At 51.9% G+C, this 14,760-nt stretch overlaps 1 pseudogene; it reads right to left on the bottom strand.

The window, feature by feature from the left end:
- Positions 1-14,760, bottom strand: part of LOC106591167 (glypican-5-like) — a 289,574-nt pseudogene that overhangs the window by 221,616 nt on the left and 53,198 nt on the right.

Here is a 14,760-nt window from a genome sequence, read left to right as displayed (position 1 = left end):
CAGACAGAGATATAGCAGAGAGGAAACAGTACTACACTATACAGACAGAGATATAGCAGAGAGAGGAACAGTAGTACACTATACAGACAGAGATATAGCAGAGAGGGAACAGTACTACACTATACAGACAGAGATATAGCAGTACTACACTATACAGACAGAGATATAGCAGAGAGAGGAAAAGTAGTACACTATACAGACAGAGATATAGCACTACTACACTATACAGACAGAGATATAGTAGAGATGGAACAGTACTACACTATACAGACAGCGATATAGCAGTACTACACTATACAGACAGAGATATAGCAGTACTACACTATACAGACAGAGATATAGCACTACTACACTATACAGACAGAGATATAGTAGAGAGGGAACAGTACTACACTATACAGACAGAGATATAGCAGAGAGAGGAACAGTAATACACTATACAGACAGAGATATAGCAGAGAGGAAACAGTACTACACTATACAGACAGAGATATAGCAGAGAGAGGAACAGTAGTACACTATACAGACAGAGATATAGCAGAGAGATGACAGTACTACACTATACAGACAGAGATATAGGCTACAGTAGTACACTATACAGACAAAGATATAGCAGAGAGGGGACAGTACTACACTATACAGACAGAGATATAGCAGAGAAGGAACAGTACTACACTATACAGACAGAGATATAGCAGAGAGAGGACAGTACTACACTATACAGACAGAGATATAGCAGAGAGAGGACAGTACTACACTATACAGACAGAGATATAGCAGTACTACACTATACAGACAGAGATATAGCAGTACTACACTATACAGACAGAGATATAGCACTACTACACTATACAGACAGAGATATAGTAGAGAGGGAACAGTACTACACTATACAGACAGAGATATAGCAGTACTACACTATACAGACAGAGATATAGCAGTACTACACTATACAGACAGAGATATAGCACTACTACACTATACAGACAGAGATATAGTAGAGAGGGAACAGTACTACACTATACAGACAGAGATATAGCAGAGAGGGAACAGTAGTACACTATACAGACAGAGATATAGCAAGAGAGGAAACAGTACTACACTATACAGACAGAGATATAGCAGAGAGAGGAACAGTAGTACACTATACAGACAGAGATATAGCAGAGAGGGAACAGTACTACACTATACAGACAGAGATATAGCAGTACTACACTATACAGACAGAGATATAGCAGAGAGAGGAAAAGTAGTACACTATACAGACAGAGATATAGCACTACTACACTATACAGACAGAGATATAGTAGAGATGGAACAGTACTACACTATACAGACAGCGATATAGCAGGCAGTACTACACTATACAGACAGAGATATAGCACTACTACACTATACAGACAGAGATATAGCAGAGGGAACAGTACTACACTATACAGACAGAGATATAGTAGAGAGGGAACAGTACTACACTATACAGACAGAGATATATAGCAGGGACAGTATACAGACAGAGATATAGCAGTACTACACTATACAGACAGAGATATAGTAGAGAGGGAACAGTACTACACTATACAGACAGAGATATAGTAGAGAGGGAACAGTACTACACTATACAGACAGAGATATAGCAGAGAGGGAACAGTAGTACACTATACAGACAGAGATATAGCAGAGAGGAAACAGTACTACACTATACAGACAGAGATATAGCAGAGAGAGGAACAGTAGTACACTATACAGACAGAGATATAGCAGAGAGGGAACAGTACTACACTATACAGACAGAGATATAGCAGTACTACACTATACAGACAGAGATATAGCAGAGAGAGGAACAGTAGTACACTATACAGACAGAGATATAGCAGAGATATAGCAGTACTACACTATACAGACAGAGATATAGCAGAGAGGGAACAGTACTACACTATACAGACAGAGATATAGCAGAGAGGGAACAGTACTACACTATACAGACAGAGATATAGCAGAGAGGAAACAGTAAACCTATACAACAGAGATATAGCAGTCATATACAGACAGAGATATAGCAGTACTACACTATACAGACAGAGATATAGCAGTACTACACTATACAGACAGAGATATAGCAGTACTACACTATACAGACAGAGATATAGCAGTACTACACTATACAGACAGAGATTTAGCAGAGAGGGAACAGTAATACACTATACAGACAGAGATATAGCAGAGAGGAAACAGTACTACACTATACAGACAGAGATATAGCAGAGAGAGAACAGTACTACACTATACAGACAGAGCAGAGAGGGAACAGTAGTACACTATACAGACAGAGATATAGCAGGGAACAGTACTACACTATACAGACAGAGATATAGCAGTACTACACTATACAGACAGAGATATAGCAGAGAGGGAACAGTACTACACTATACAGACAGAGATATAGCAGTACTACACTATACAGACAGAGATATAGCAGAGAGGGAACAGTAGTCTGTGGTCGTGGGCTGCAGGACCAGAAGGATTAATTATTCCTGGTTAACTGGAACGCTACTTAAAAAAAGCCATTTCAATCACGGTTTATCTGAGAGAATATTCAATAATTCATTAATGAAGGAACTGCCTTATATAGTTCTAAACTTCCGTCCACATGGGTACAGCACTGGGTACAGCACTGGGTACAGCACTGGGTACAGCACTGGGTACAGCACTGGGTACAACACTGGGTACAACACTGGGTACAACACTGGGTACAACACTGGTACAACACTGGGTACAGCACTGGGTACAGCACTGGGTACAACACTGGGTACAACACTGGGTACAACACTGGGTACAAAACTGGGTACAGCACTGGGTACAGCACTGAGGTACAGCACTGGGTACAACACTGGGTACAACACTGGGTACAACACTGGGTACAGCACTGGGTACAGCACTGGGTACAACACTGGGTACAGCATTGGGTACAACACTGGGTACAGCACTGGGTACAGCACTGGGTACAGCACTGGGTACAACACTGGGTACAACACTGGGTACAGCCCATATAAATAAGTACATCTCGTGAAGTATTGAAGTACATCTCTGTGAAGTATTGAAGACTCTGTAAAGTATTGAAGTACATCTCTGTGAAGTATTGAAGTACATCTCTGTGAAGTATTGAAGTACATCTCTGTGAAGGATTGATGTACATCTCTGTGAAGTATTGAAGTACATCTCTGTGAAGTATTGAAGTACATCTCTGTGAAGTATTGAAGTGCATCTCTGTGAAGTATTGAAGTACATCTCTGTGAAGTATTGAAGTACATCTCTGTGAAGTATTAAAGTACATCTCTGTGAAGTATTAAAGTACATCTCTGTGAAGTATTAAAGTACATCTCTGTGAAGTATTAAAGTACATCTCTGTGAAATATTGAAGTACATCTCTGTGAAATATTGAAGTACATCTCTGTGAAGTATTGAAGTACATCTCTATGAAGTATTGACGTACATCTCTGTGAACTACAGAAGTACACCTCTGAAGTATTAAAGTACATCTCTGTGAAGTATAGAAGCAGGCTGCCATGCTGTCACTGAGCCTCATCATAGGGCAGTGAAACGAACACAGAACTCAGAGTGTCCGTCGCTTGTCCGACCATCCCTTCTGATAGGACATGAGGTCAGGTAGACGGGACCCTCTCTCCTTCCCGTACTGCTCTGCTGCTGCCCAGGACAGAACAGGTGCATCAAAGCTGGGTCCGAGAGACTGGTAAACAGCTTCTATCTCCAGGCCGTCAGACTGATAAACAGCTTCTATCTCCAGGCCGTCAGACTGATAAACAGCTTCTATCTCCAGACCATCAGACTGGTAAACAGCTTCTATCTCCAGGCCATCAGACTGGTAAACAGCTTCTATCTCCAGGCCATCAGACTGAAAAACAGCTTCTATCTCCAGGCCATCAGACTGGTAAACAGCTTCTATCTCAATGCCATCAGACTGGTAAACAGCTTCTATCTCCAGACCATCAGACTGGTAAACAGCTTCTATCTCCAGACCATCAGACTGGTAAACAGCTTCTATCTCCAGGCCATCAGACTGGTAAACAGCTTCTATCTCCAGACTGGTAAACAGCTTCTATCTCCAGGCCATCAGACTGATAAACAGCTTCTATCTCCAGGCCATCAGACTGATAAACAGCTTCTATCTCCAGGCCATCAGACTGATAAACAGCTTCTATCTCCAGGCCATCAGACTGGTAAACAGCTTCTATCTCCAGGCCATCAGACTGGTAAACAGCTTCTATCTCCAGACTGGTAAACAGCTTCTATCTCCAGGCCATCAGACTGATAAACAGCTTCTATCTCCAGGCCATCAGACTGGTAAACAGCTTCTATCTCCAGGCCATCAGACTGGTAAACAGCTTCTATCTCCAGACCATCAGACTGTTAAACAGCTTCTATCTCCAGGCCATCAGACTGTTAAACAGCTTCTATCTCCAGGCCATCAGACTGTTAAACAGCTTCTATCTCCAGGCCATCAGACTGGTAAACAGCTTCTATCTCCAGGCCATCAGACTGGTAAACAGCTTCTATCTCCAGGCCATCAGACTGGTAAACAGCTTCTATCTCCAGGCCATCAGACAGCTTCTATCTCCAGGCCATCAGACTGGTAAACAGCTTCTATCTCCAGACCATCAGACTGTTAAACAGCTTCTATCTCCAGGCCATCAGACTGATAAACAGCTTCTATCTCCAGACCATCAGACTGATAAACAGCTTCTATCTCCAGGCCATCAGACTGATAAACAGCTTCTATCTCCAGACCATCAGACTGATAAACAGCTTCTATCTCCAGGCCATCAGACTGGTAAACAGCTTCTATCTCCAGACCATCAGACTGGTAAACAGCTTCTATCTCCAGGCCATCAGACTGATAAACAGCTTCTATCTCCAGGCCATCAGACAGCTTCTATCTCCAGGCCATCAGACTGGTAAACAGCTTCTATCTCCAGGCCATCAGACTGGTAAACAGCTTCTATCTCCAGGCCATCAGACTGGTAAACAGCTTCTATCTCCAGACCATCAGACTGATAAACAGCTTCTATCTCCAGGCCATCAGACTGATAAACAGCTTCTATCTCCAGACCATCAGACTGGTAAACAGCTTCTATCTCCAGGCCATCAGACTGGTAAACAGCTTCTATCTCCAGGCCATCAGACTGATAAACAGCTTCTATCTCCAGGCCATCAGACAGCTTATATCTCCAGGCCATCAGACTGGTAAACAGCTTCTATCTCCAGGCCATCAGACTGGTAAACAGCTTCTATCTCCAGGCCATCAGACTGATAAACAGCTTCTATCTCCAGACCATCAGACTGGTAAACAGCTTCTATCTCCAGGCCATCAGACTGTTAAACAGCTTCTATCTCCAGACCATCAGACTGTTAAACAGCTTCTATCTCCAGGCCATCAGACTGGTAAACAGCTTCTATCTCCAGGCCATCAGACTGTTAAACAGCTTCTATCTCCAGACCATCAGACTGGTAAACAGCTTCTATCTCCAGGCCATCAGACTGGTAAACAGCTTCTATCTCCAGGCCATCAGACTGGTAAACAGCTTCTATCTCCAGACCATCAGACTGGTAAACAGCTTCTATCTCCAGGCCATCAGACTGTTAAACAGCTTCTATCTCCAGGCCATCAGACTGGTAAACAGCTTCTATCTCCAGGCCATCAGACTGGTAAACAGCTTCTATCTCCAGACCATCAGACTGGTAAACAGCTTCTATCTCCAGACCATCAGACTGGTAAACAGCTTCTATCTCCAGACCATCAGACTGATAAACAGCTTCTATCTCCAGGCCATCAGACTGGTAAACAGCTTCTATCTCCAGGCCATCAGACTGGTAAACAGCTTCTATCTCCAGGCCATCAGACTGGTAAACAGCTTCTATCTCCAGGCCATCAGACTGATAAACAGCTTCTATCTCCAGGCCATCAGACTGGTAAACAGCTTCTATCTCCAGGCCATCAGACTGTTAAACAGCTTCTATCTCCAGGCCATCAGACTGGTAAACAGCTTCTATCTCCAGGCCATCAGACTGGTAAACAGCTTCTATCTCCAGACCATCAGACTGGTAAACAGCTTCTATCTCCAGACCATCAGACTGATAAACAGCTTCTATCTCCAGACCATCAGACTGATAAACAGCCATCGCTAACACAGAGAGGCTGCTGCCAACATACAGACTCAAATCTCTAACCACTTTAATAAATTAATCTTTAGCCACTTTAATAATGTTTACATACCCTACATTACTCATCTCATATGTATATACTGTACTCTATACCATCTACTGCATCTTGCCAATGCCGTTCAGCCATCGCTCATCCATATATTTATATGTACATATTCTCATTCACCCCTTTATATGTGTGTTTATTAGGTAGTTGTTGTGGGACTGGTAGATTACTTGTTAGATATTACTGCACTGTCAGAACTAGAAGCACAAGCATTTCACTACACTAGCAATAACATCTACATGTGACCAATAAAATATATGATTTGATTTTAATATGGCTGGAGCGCACTCTAGAGGCCAGCAACAGGTATTACAACATGGTACAAACCATCCTGCTTCACCATACGGCTGGAGCGCACTCTAGAGGCCAGCAACAGGTATTACAACATGGTACAAACCATCCTGCTTCACCATACGGCTGGAGCGCACTCTAGAGGCCAGCAACAGGTATTACAACATGGTACAAACCATCCTGCTTCACCATACGGCTGGAGCGCACTCTAGAGGCCAGTAACAGGTATTACAACATGGTACAAACCATCCTGCTTCACCATACGGCTGGAGCGCACTCTAGAGGCCAGTACCAGGTATTACAACATGGTACAAACCATCCTGCTTCACCATATGGCTGGAGCGCACTCTAGAGGCCAGTACCAGGTATTACAACATGGTACAAACCATCCTGCTTCACCATACGGCTGGAGCGCACTCTAGAGGCCAGCAACAGGTATTACAACATGGTACAAACCATCCTGCTTCACCATACGGCTGGAGCGCACTCTAGAGGCCAGCAACAGGTATTACAACATGGTACAAACCATCCTGCTTCACCATACGGCTGGAGCGCACTCTAGAGGCCAGTAACAGGTATTACAACATGGTACAAACTCTCCCTCCCTCCCCCTGACCCCCAGGTTCCTCCATTACATCGTTGTCTCCGTAACAGCCTGCCTCCCTCCCTCTCCCTCTCTCCCCCTCCCTCCCTCCCCCTCCCCTCCTCTCCCTCCCCCTCTCCCTCCCTCCCTCCCTCCCTCTCCCTCCTCCTCTCTCTCCCTCCCCTCCTCCTCCCTCTCCTCCCCTCCCCTCCCCTCCCTCCCTAACAGCTAGGTTCAAGGAGCTTCCAGCTACGCCCCAGGCTCTCATTACCACCCCATTAAACGTGGCTTCAACTGGCCAATCAGGGTCTCTGACTGAGCTGTCTGACCAAATCAGGGCCTCTGATCCCCAGGGCACAGTAGCAGGGACCCCGGCACTGAGGCAACCAGACCCAACTCCACCGACTGTGTCCCAAACGGCACCCTATTCCCTATGAAGTGCACTACTACAGACCAGAGCCCTATTCCCTATGTAGTGCACTACTATAGACCAGAGCCCTATTCCCTATGTAGTGCACTACTACAGACCAGGTCCCTATAGAGCCCTATTCCCTATGTAGTGCACTACTTTAGACCAGGGCCCTATAGAACCCTATTCCCTATGTAGTGCACTACTTTAGACCAGAGCCCTATTCCCTATGTAGTGCACTACTATAGACCAGAGCCCTATTCCCTATGTAGTGCACTACTATAGACCAGGAGCCCTATTCCTATGTAGTGCAGTAATACAGACCAGAGCCCTATTCCCTATGTAGTGCACTACTGCAGAGCAGGGCCCTATTCCCTATGTAGTGCACTACTATAGACCAGAGCCCTATTCCCTATGTAGTGCACTACTTTGAGACCAGGGCCCTATAGAGCCCTATTCCCTATGTAGTGCACTACTTTAGACCAGGGCCATATAGAGCCCTATTCCCTATGTAGTGCACTACTACAGACCAGGGCCCTATAGAGCCCTATTCCTATGTAGTGCACTACTTTAGACCAGGGCCCTATAGAGCCCTATTCCCTATGTAGTGCACTACTATAGACCAGGGCCCTATAGAGCCCTATTCCCTATGTAGTGCACTACTACAGACCAGAGCCCTATTCCCTATATAGTGCACTCTGGCAGAGCGTCTGTCTGTCTGTCTGGCAGCGCGTCTGTCTGTCTGGCTGGCAGCGCGTCTGTCTGTCTGGCTGGCAGCGCGTCTGTCTGGCTGGCAGCGCGTCTGTCTGTCTGGCAGCGCATCTGTCTGGCTGGCAGCGCGTCTGTCTGGCTGGCAGCGTGTCTGGCTGGCAGCGTGTCTGTCTGGCTGGCAGCGTCTCTGTCTGGCAGCGTGTCTGTCTGGCTGGCAGCGTGTCTGGGTGGCTGCCAGCGTGTCTGGGTGGCTGCCAGCGTGTCTGGGTAGCTGGCAGCGTGCGTGTCTGTCTGTCTGGCAGCGTGCGAGTCTGTCTGTCTGGCAGCGTGCGTGTCTGTCTGTCTGGCAGCGTGCGTGTCTGTCTGTCTGGCTGCGTGTCTGTCTGTCTGGCTGCGTGTCTGTCTGTCTGGCAGCGTGTCTGTCTGTCTGGCAGCGTGTCTGTCTGTCTGGCAGCGTGTCTGTCTGTCTGGCAGCGTGTCTGTCTGTCTGGCTGCGTGTCTGTCTGTCTGGCTGCGTGTCTGTCTGTCTGGCAGCGTGTCTGTCTGTCTGGCAGCGTGTCTGTCTGGCTGCATGTCTGTCTGGCTGGCAGCGTGTCTGTCTGTCTGGCAGCGTGTCTGTCTGTCTGGCAGCGTGTCTGTCTGTCTGGCAGCGTGTCTGTCTGGCAGCGTGTCTGTCTGGCAGCGTGTCTGGCTGGCTGCGTGTCTGGCTGGCTGCGTGTCTGTCTGTCTGGCAGCGTGTCTGTCTGGCAGCGTGTCTGTCTGGCAGCGTTCTGTCTGTCTGGCAGCGTGTCTGTCTGTCTGGCAGCGTGTCTGTCTGTCTGGCAGCGTGTCTGTCTGGCTGGCAGCGTGTCTGTCTGTCTGTCTGGCTGCGTGTCTGTCTGTCTGGCAGCGTGTCTGTCTGGCTGGCAGCGTGTCTGTCTGGCAGCGTGTCTGTCTGGCTGGCTGCGTGTCTGTCTGGCTGGCTGCGTGTCTGTCTGGCTGGCTGCGTGTCTGTCTGTCTGGCTGCGTGTCTGTCTGTCTGGCAGCGTGTCTGTCTGTCTGGCAGCGTGTCTGTCTGTCTGGCTGCGTGTCTGTCTGTCTGGCTGCGTGTCTGTCTGTCTGGCTGCGTGTCTGTCTGTCTGGCAGCGTGTCTGTCTGTCTGGCAGCGTGTCTGTCTGTCTGGCAGCGTGTCTGTCTGGCAGCGTGTCTGTCTGTCTGGCTGCGTGTCTGTCTGTCTGGCTGCGTGTCTGTCTGTCTGGCTGCGTGTCGTCTGTCTGGCTGCGTGTCTGTCTGTCTGGCCAGACACAGCGTGTCTGTCTGTCTGGCAGCGTGTCTGTCTGTCTGGCAGCGTGTCTGTCTGTCTGGCAGCGTGTCTGTCTGTCTGGCAGCGTGTCTGTCTGTCTGGCAGCGTGTCTGTCTGGCTGGCTGCGTGTCTGTCTGGCTGGCTGCGTGTCTGTCTGGCTGGCAGCGTGTCTGTCTGGCTGGCAGCGTGTCTGTCTGGCTGGCAGCGTGTCTGGCTGGCAGCATGTCTGTCTGGCAGCGTGTCTGTCTGTCTGGCAGCGTGTCTGTCTGGCTGGCAGCGTGTCTGTCTGTCTGGCAGCGAGTCTGTCTGTCTGGCAGCGTGTCTGTCTGTCTGGCAGCGTGTCTGTCTTGCTGGCAGCGTGTCTGGCTGGCAGCGTGTCTGTCTGTCTGGCAGCGTGTCTGTCTGGCTGGAAGCGTGTCTGTCTGGCAGCGTGTCTGTCTGGCAGCGTGTCTGGCTGGCAGCGTGTCTGTCTGGCTGGCAGCGTGTCTGTCTGGCTGGCAGCGTGTCTGTCTGTCTGGAAGCGTGTCTGTCTGTCTGGCAGCGTGTCTGTCTGGCTGGCAGCGTGTCTGTCTGGCTGGCTGCGTGTCTGTCTGTCTGGCAGCGTGTCTGTCTGGAGGCGTGGCTGGCTGGCGTGTCTGTCTGTCTGGCAGCGTGTCTGTCTGGCTGGCAGCGTGTCTGTCTGGCTGGCTGCGTGTCTGTCTGTCTGGCAGCGTGTCTGTCTGGCAGCGTGTCTGTCTGGCTGGCAGCGTGTCTGTCTGGCTGGCAGCGTGTCTGTCTGGCTGGCTGCGTGTCTGTCTGGCTGGCTGCGTGTCTGTCTGTCTGGCAGCGTGTCTGTCTGTCTGGCAGCGTGTCGTCTGTCTGGCAGCGTGTCTGTCTGGCTGGCAGCGTGTCTGTCTGTCTGGCAGCGTGTCTGTCTGTCTGGCAGCGTGTTGTCTGTCTGGCAGCGTGTCGTCTGTCTGGCAGCGTGTCTGTCTGGCAGCGTGTCTGTCTGGCAGCGTGTCTGTCTGGCAGCGTGTCTGTCTGGCAGCGTGTCTGTCTGGCTGGCAGCGTGTCTGTCTGTCTGGCAGCGTGTCTGTCTGTCTGGCAGCGTGTCTGTCTGGCTGGCAGCGTGTCTGTCTGGCTGGCAGCGTGTCTGGCTGGCAGCGTGTCTGGCTGGCAGCGTGTCTGGCTGGCAGCGTGTCTGTCTGGCTGGCAGCGTGTCTGTCTGGCTGGCAGCGTGTCTGTCTGGCTGGCAGCGTGTCTGTCTGGCTGGCTGCGTGTCTGTCTGGCTGGCTGCGTGTCTGTCTGTCTGGCAGCGTGTCTGTCTGTCTGGCAGCGTGTCTGTCTGTCTGGCAGCGTGTCTGTCTGTCTGGCAGCGTGTCTGTCTCTCTGGCAGCGTGTCTGTCTGTCTGGCTGCGTGTCTGTCTTGTCTGGCTGCGTGTCTGTCTGTCTGGCAGCGTGTCTGTCTGTCTGGCAGCGTGTCTGTCTGTCTGGCAGCGTGTCTGTCTGTCTGGCAGCGTGTCTGTCTGTCTGGCAGCGTGTCTGTCTGTCTGGCAGCGTGTCTGTCTGGCAGCGTGTCTGTCTGGCAGCGTGTCTGTCTGTCTGGCTGCGTGTCTGTCTGTCTGGCAGCGTGTCTGTCTGTCTGGCAGCGTGTCTGTCTGTCTGGCAGCGTGTCTGTCTGGCTGGCAGCGTGTCTGTCTGTCTGGCAGCGTGTCTGTCTGTCTGGCAGCGTGTCTGTCTGTCTGGCAGCGTGTCTGTCTGGCAGCGTGTCTGTCTGGCTGGCAGCGTGTCTGTCTGGCAGCGTGTCTGTCTGTCTGGCAGCGTGTCTGTCTGTCTGGCAGCGTGTCTGTCTGTCTGGCAGCGTGTCTGTCTGTCTGGCAGCGTGTCTGTCTGTCTGGCAGCGTGTCTGGCTGGCAGCGTGTCTGGCTGGCGCGTGTCTGGCTGGCAGCGTGTCTGTCTGGCTGGCAGCGTGTCTGTCTGTCTGGCAGCGTGTCTGTCTGTCTGGCAGCGTGTCTGTCTGGCTGGCAGCGTGTCTGTCTGGCTGGCTGCGTGTCTGTCTGGCTGGCTGCGTGTCTGTCTGTCTGGCAGCGTGTCTGTCTGGCAGCGTGTCTGTCTGGCAGCGTGTCTGTCTGGCTGGCAGCGTGTCTGTCTGTCTGGCTGCGTGTCTGTCTGGCTGGCTGCGTGTCTGTCTGTCTGGCTGCGTGTCTGTCTGTCTGGCTGCGTGTCTGTCTGTCTGGCCGGCTGACTGCAGCGTGTCTGTCTGTCTGGCTGCGTGTCTGTCTGGCTGGCAGCGTGTCTGTCTGTCTGGCAGCGTGTCTGTCTGTCTGGCAGCGTGTCTGTCTGTCTGGCTGCGTGTCTGTCTGGCTGGCTGCGTGTCTGTCTGGCTGGCAGCGTGTCTGTCTGGCTGGCAGCGTGTCTGTCTGTCTGGCAGCGTGTCTGTCTGGCTGGCAGCGTGTCTGTCTGGCTGGCAGCGTGTCTGGCTGGCAGCATGTCTGTCTGGCAGCGTGTCTGTCTGTCTGGCAGCGTGTTGTCTGGCTGGCGCGTGTCTGTCTGGCTGGCAGCGTGTCTGTCTGTCTGGCAGCGAGTCTGTCTGTCTGGCAGCGTGTCTGTCTTGCTGGCAGCGTGTCTGGCTGGCAGCGTGTCTGTCTGTCTGGCAGCGTGTCTGTCTGGCTGGCAGCGTGTCTGTCTGGCAGCGTGTCTGTCTGGCAGCGTGTCTGGCTGGCAGCGCTGTCTGGCTGGCAGCGTGTCTGTCTGGCTGGCAGCGTGTCTGTCTGTCTGGAAGCGTGTCTGTCTGTCTGGCAGCGTGTCTGTCTGGCTGGCAGCGTGTCTGTCTGGCTGGCTGCGTGTCTGTCTGTCTGGCAGCGTGTCTGTCTGGCTGCGTGTCTGTCTGTCTGGCAGCGTGTCTGTCTGGCTGGCAGCGTGTCTGTCTGGCTGGCTGCGTGTCTGTCTGTCTGGCAGCGTGTCTGTCTGGCAGCGTGTCTGTCTGGCTGGCAGCGTGTCTGTCTGGCTGGCAGCGTGTCTGTCTGGCTGGCAGCGTGTCTGTCTGGCTGGCTGCGTGTCTGTCTGTCTGGCTGCGTGTCTGTCTGTCTGGCAGCGTGTCTGTCTGGCTGGCAGCGTGTCTGTCTGTCTGGCAGCGTGTCTGTCTGTCTGGCAGCGTGTCTGTCTGTCTGGCAGCGTGTCTGTCTGGCAGCGTGTCTGTCTGGCAGCGTGTCTGTCTGGCAGCGTGTCTGTCTGGCTGCGTGTCTGTCTGGCTGGAGCGTGTCTGTCTGGCTGGCAGCGTGTCTGTCTGGCTGGCAGCGTGTCTGTCTGTCTGGCAGCGTGTCTGCTGCTGGCAGCGTGTCTGTCTGGCTGGCAGCGTGTTGTCTGGCTGGCAGCGTGTCTGTCTGGCTGGCAGCGTGTCTGTCTGGCTGGCAGCGTGTCTGTCTGGCTGGCAGCGTGTCTGTCTGGCTGGCAGCGTGTCTGTCTGGCTGGCTGCGTGTCTGTCTGTCTGGCTGCGTGTCTGTCTGTCTGGCAGCGTGTCTGTCTGGCTGGCAGCGTGTCTGTCTGTCTGGCAGCGTGTCTGTCTGTCTGGCTGCGTGTCTGTCTTGTCTGGCTGCGTGTCTGTCTGTCTGGCTGCGTGTCTGTCTTGTCTGGCTGCGTGTCTGTCTGTCTGGCAGCGTATCTGTCTGTCTGGCTGCGTGTCTGTCTGTCTGGCAGTGTGTCTGTCTGTCTGGCTGCGTGTCTGTCTGTCTGGCAGCGTGTCTGTCTGTCTGGCAGCGTGTCTGTCTGGCAGCGTGTCTGTCTGGCAGCGTGTGTGTCTGTCTGGCTGCGTGTCTGTCTGTCTGGCAGCGTGTCTGTCTGTCTGGCAGCGTGTCTGTCTGTCTGGCAGCGTGTCTGTCTGGCTGGCAGCGTGTCTGTCTGGCTGGCAGCGTGTCTGTCTGTCTGGCAGCGTGTCTGTCTGTCTGGCAGCGTGTCTGTCTGGCAGCGTGTCTGTCTGTCTGGCAGCGTGTCTGTCTGTCTGGCAGCGTGTCTGTCTGTCTGGCAGCGTGTCTGTCTGTCTGGCAGCGTGTCTGGCTGGCAGCGTGTCTGGCTGGCAGCGTGTCTGGCTGGCAGCGCTGTCTGGCTGGCAGCGTGTCTGTCTGTCTGGCAGCGTGTCTGTCTGTCTGGCAGCGTGTCTGTCTGGCTGGCAGCGTGTCTGTCTGGCTGGCTGCGTGTCTGTCTGGCTGGCTGCGTGTCTGTCTGTCTGGCAGCGGTGTCTGTCTGGCAGCGTGTCTGTCTGGCAGCGTGTCTGTCTGGCAGCGTGTCTGTCTGGCTGGCAGCGTGTCTGTCTGGCTGGCTGCGTGTCTGTCTGGCTGGCTGCGTGTCTGTCTGGCTGGCTGCGTGTCTGTCTGTCTGGCTGCGTGTCTGTCTGTCTGGCAGCGTGTCTGTCTGGCAGCGTGTCTGTCTGTCTGGCTGCGTGTCTGTCTGTCTGGCTGCGTGTCTGTCTGGCTGGCAGCGTGTCTGTCTGTCTGGCAGCGTGTCTGTCTGGCTGGCAGCGTGTCTGTCTGGCTGGCAGCGTGTCTGTCTGGCTGGCAGCGTGTCTGTCTGTCTGGCAGCGTGTCTGTCTGTCTGGCAGCGTGTCTGTCTGGCAGCGTGTCTGTCTGGCAGTGTGTCTGTCTGGCTGGCAGCGTGTCTGTCTGGCTGGCAGCGTGTCTGTCTGGCAGCGTGTCTGTCTGTCTGGCAGCGTGTCTGTCTGTCTGGCAGCGTGTCTGTCTGTCTGGCAGCGTGTCTGTCTGTCTGGCAGCGTGTCTGTCTGGCTGGCAGCGTGTCTGTCTGCGTGTCTGTCTGTCTGGCTGCAGATTGGTGATTATTCAATTGAAACAAGGTGAAGAAAAACGTATTACTTGACATACGAGAAAAGCTGTTCTATACAATTACAACAACCCAAAAAAACACACACACACACACACACACACACACACACACACACACACACACACACACACACACACACACACACACACAGCCTGTTTGCGCCTACAGTCCCATATAGACAGATTGCTGTGGATAATGTATTGGATCAAACACACTCCTGGAGAGACAGTAATGAATAAAACATTGCAGGGCCATTCATACATAACACTGTTGATTCTGCTGGGGATTTCAATAAGTGTCTGAAGCCCTAATCGCACCCTATTCCCTAGGGGCCCTACTCCCTAGGGGCCCTATTCCCTAGGGGCCCTATTCTCTAGGGGCCCTATTCT

Source organism: Salmo salar, chromosome ssa16, assembly GCF_905237065.1.
Source record: "Salmo salar chromosome ssa16, Ssal_v3.1, whole genome shotgun sequence".
Taxonomy (NCBI): domain Eukaryota; kingdom Metazoa; phylum Chordata; class Actinopteri; order Salmoniformes; family Salmonidae; genus Salmo; species Salmo salar.
This window is presented reverse-complemented; position numbering and strand designations above follow the sequence as displayed.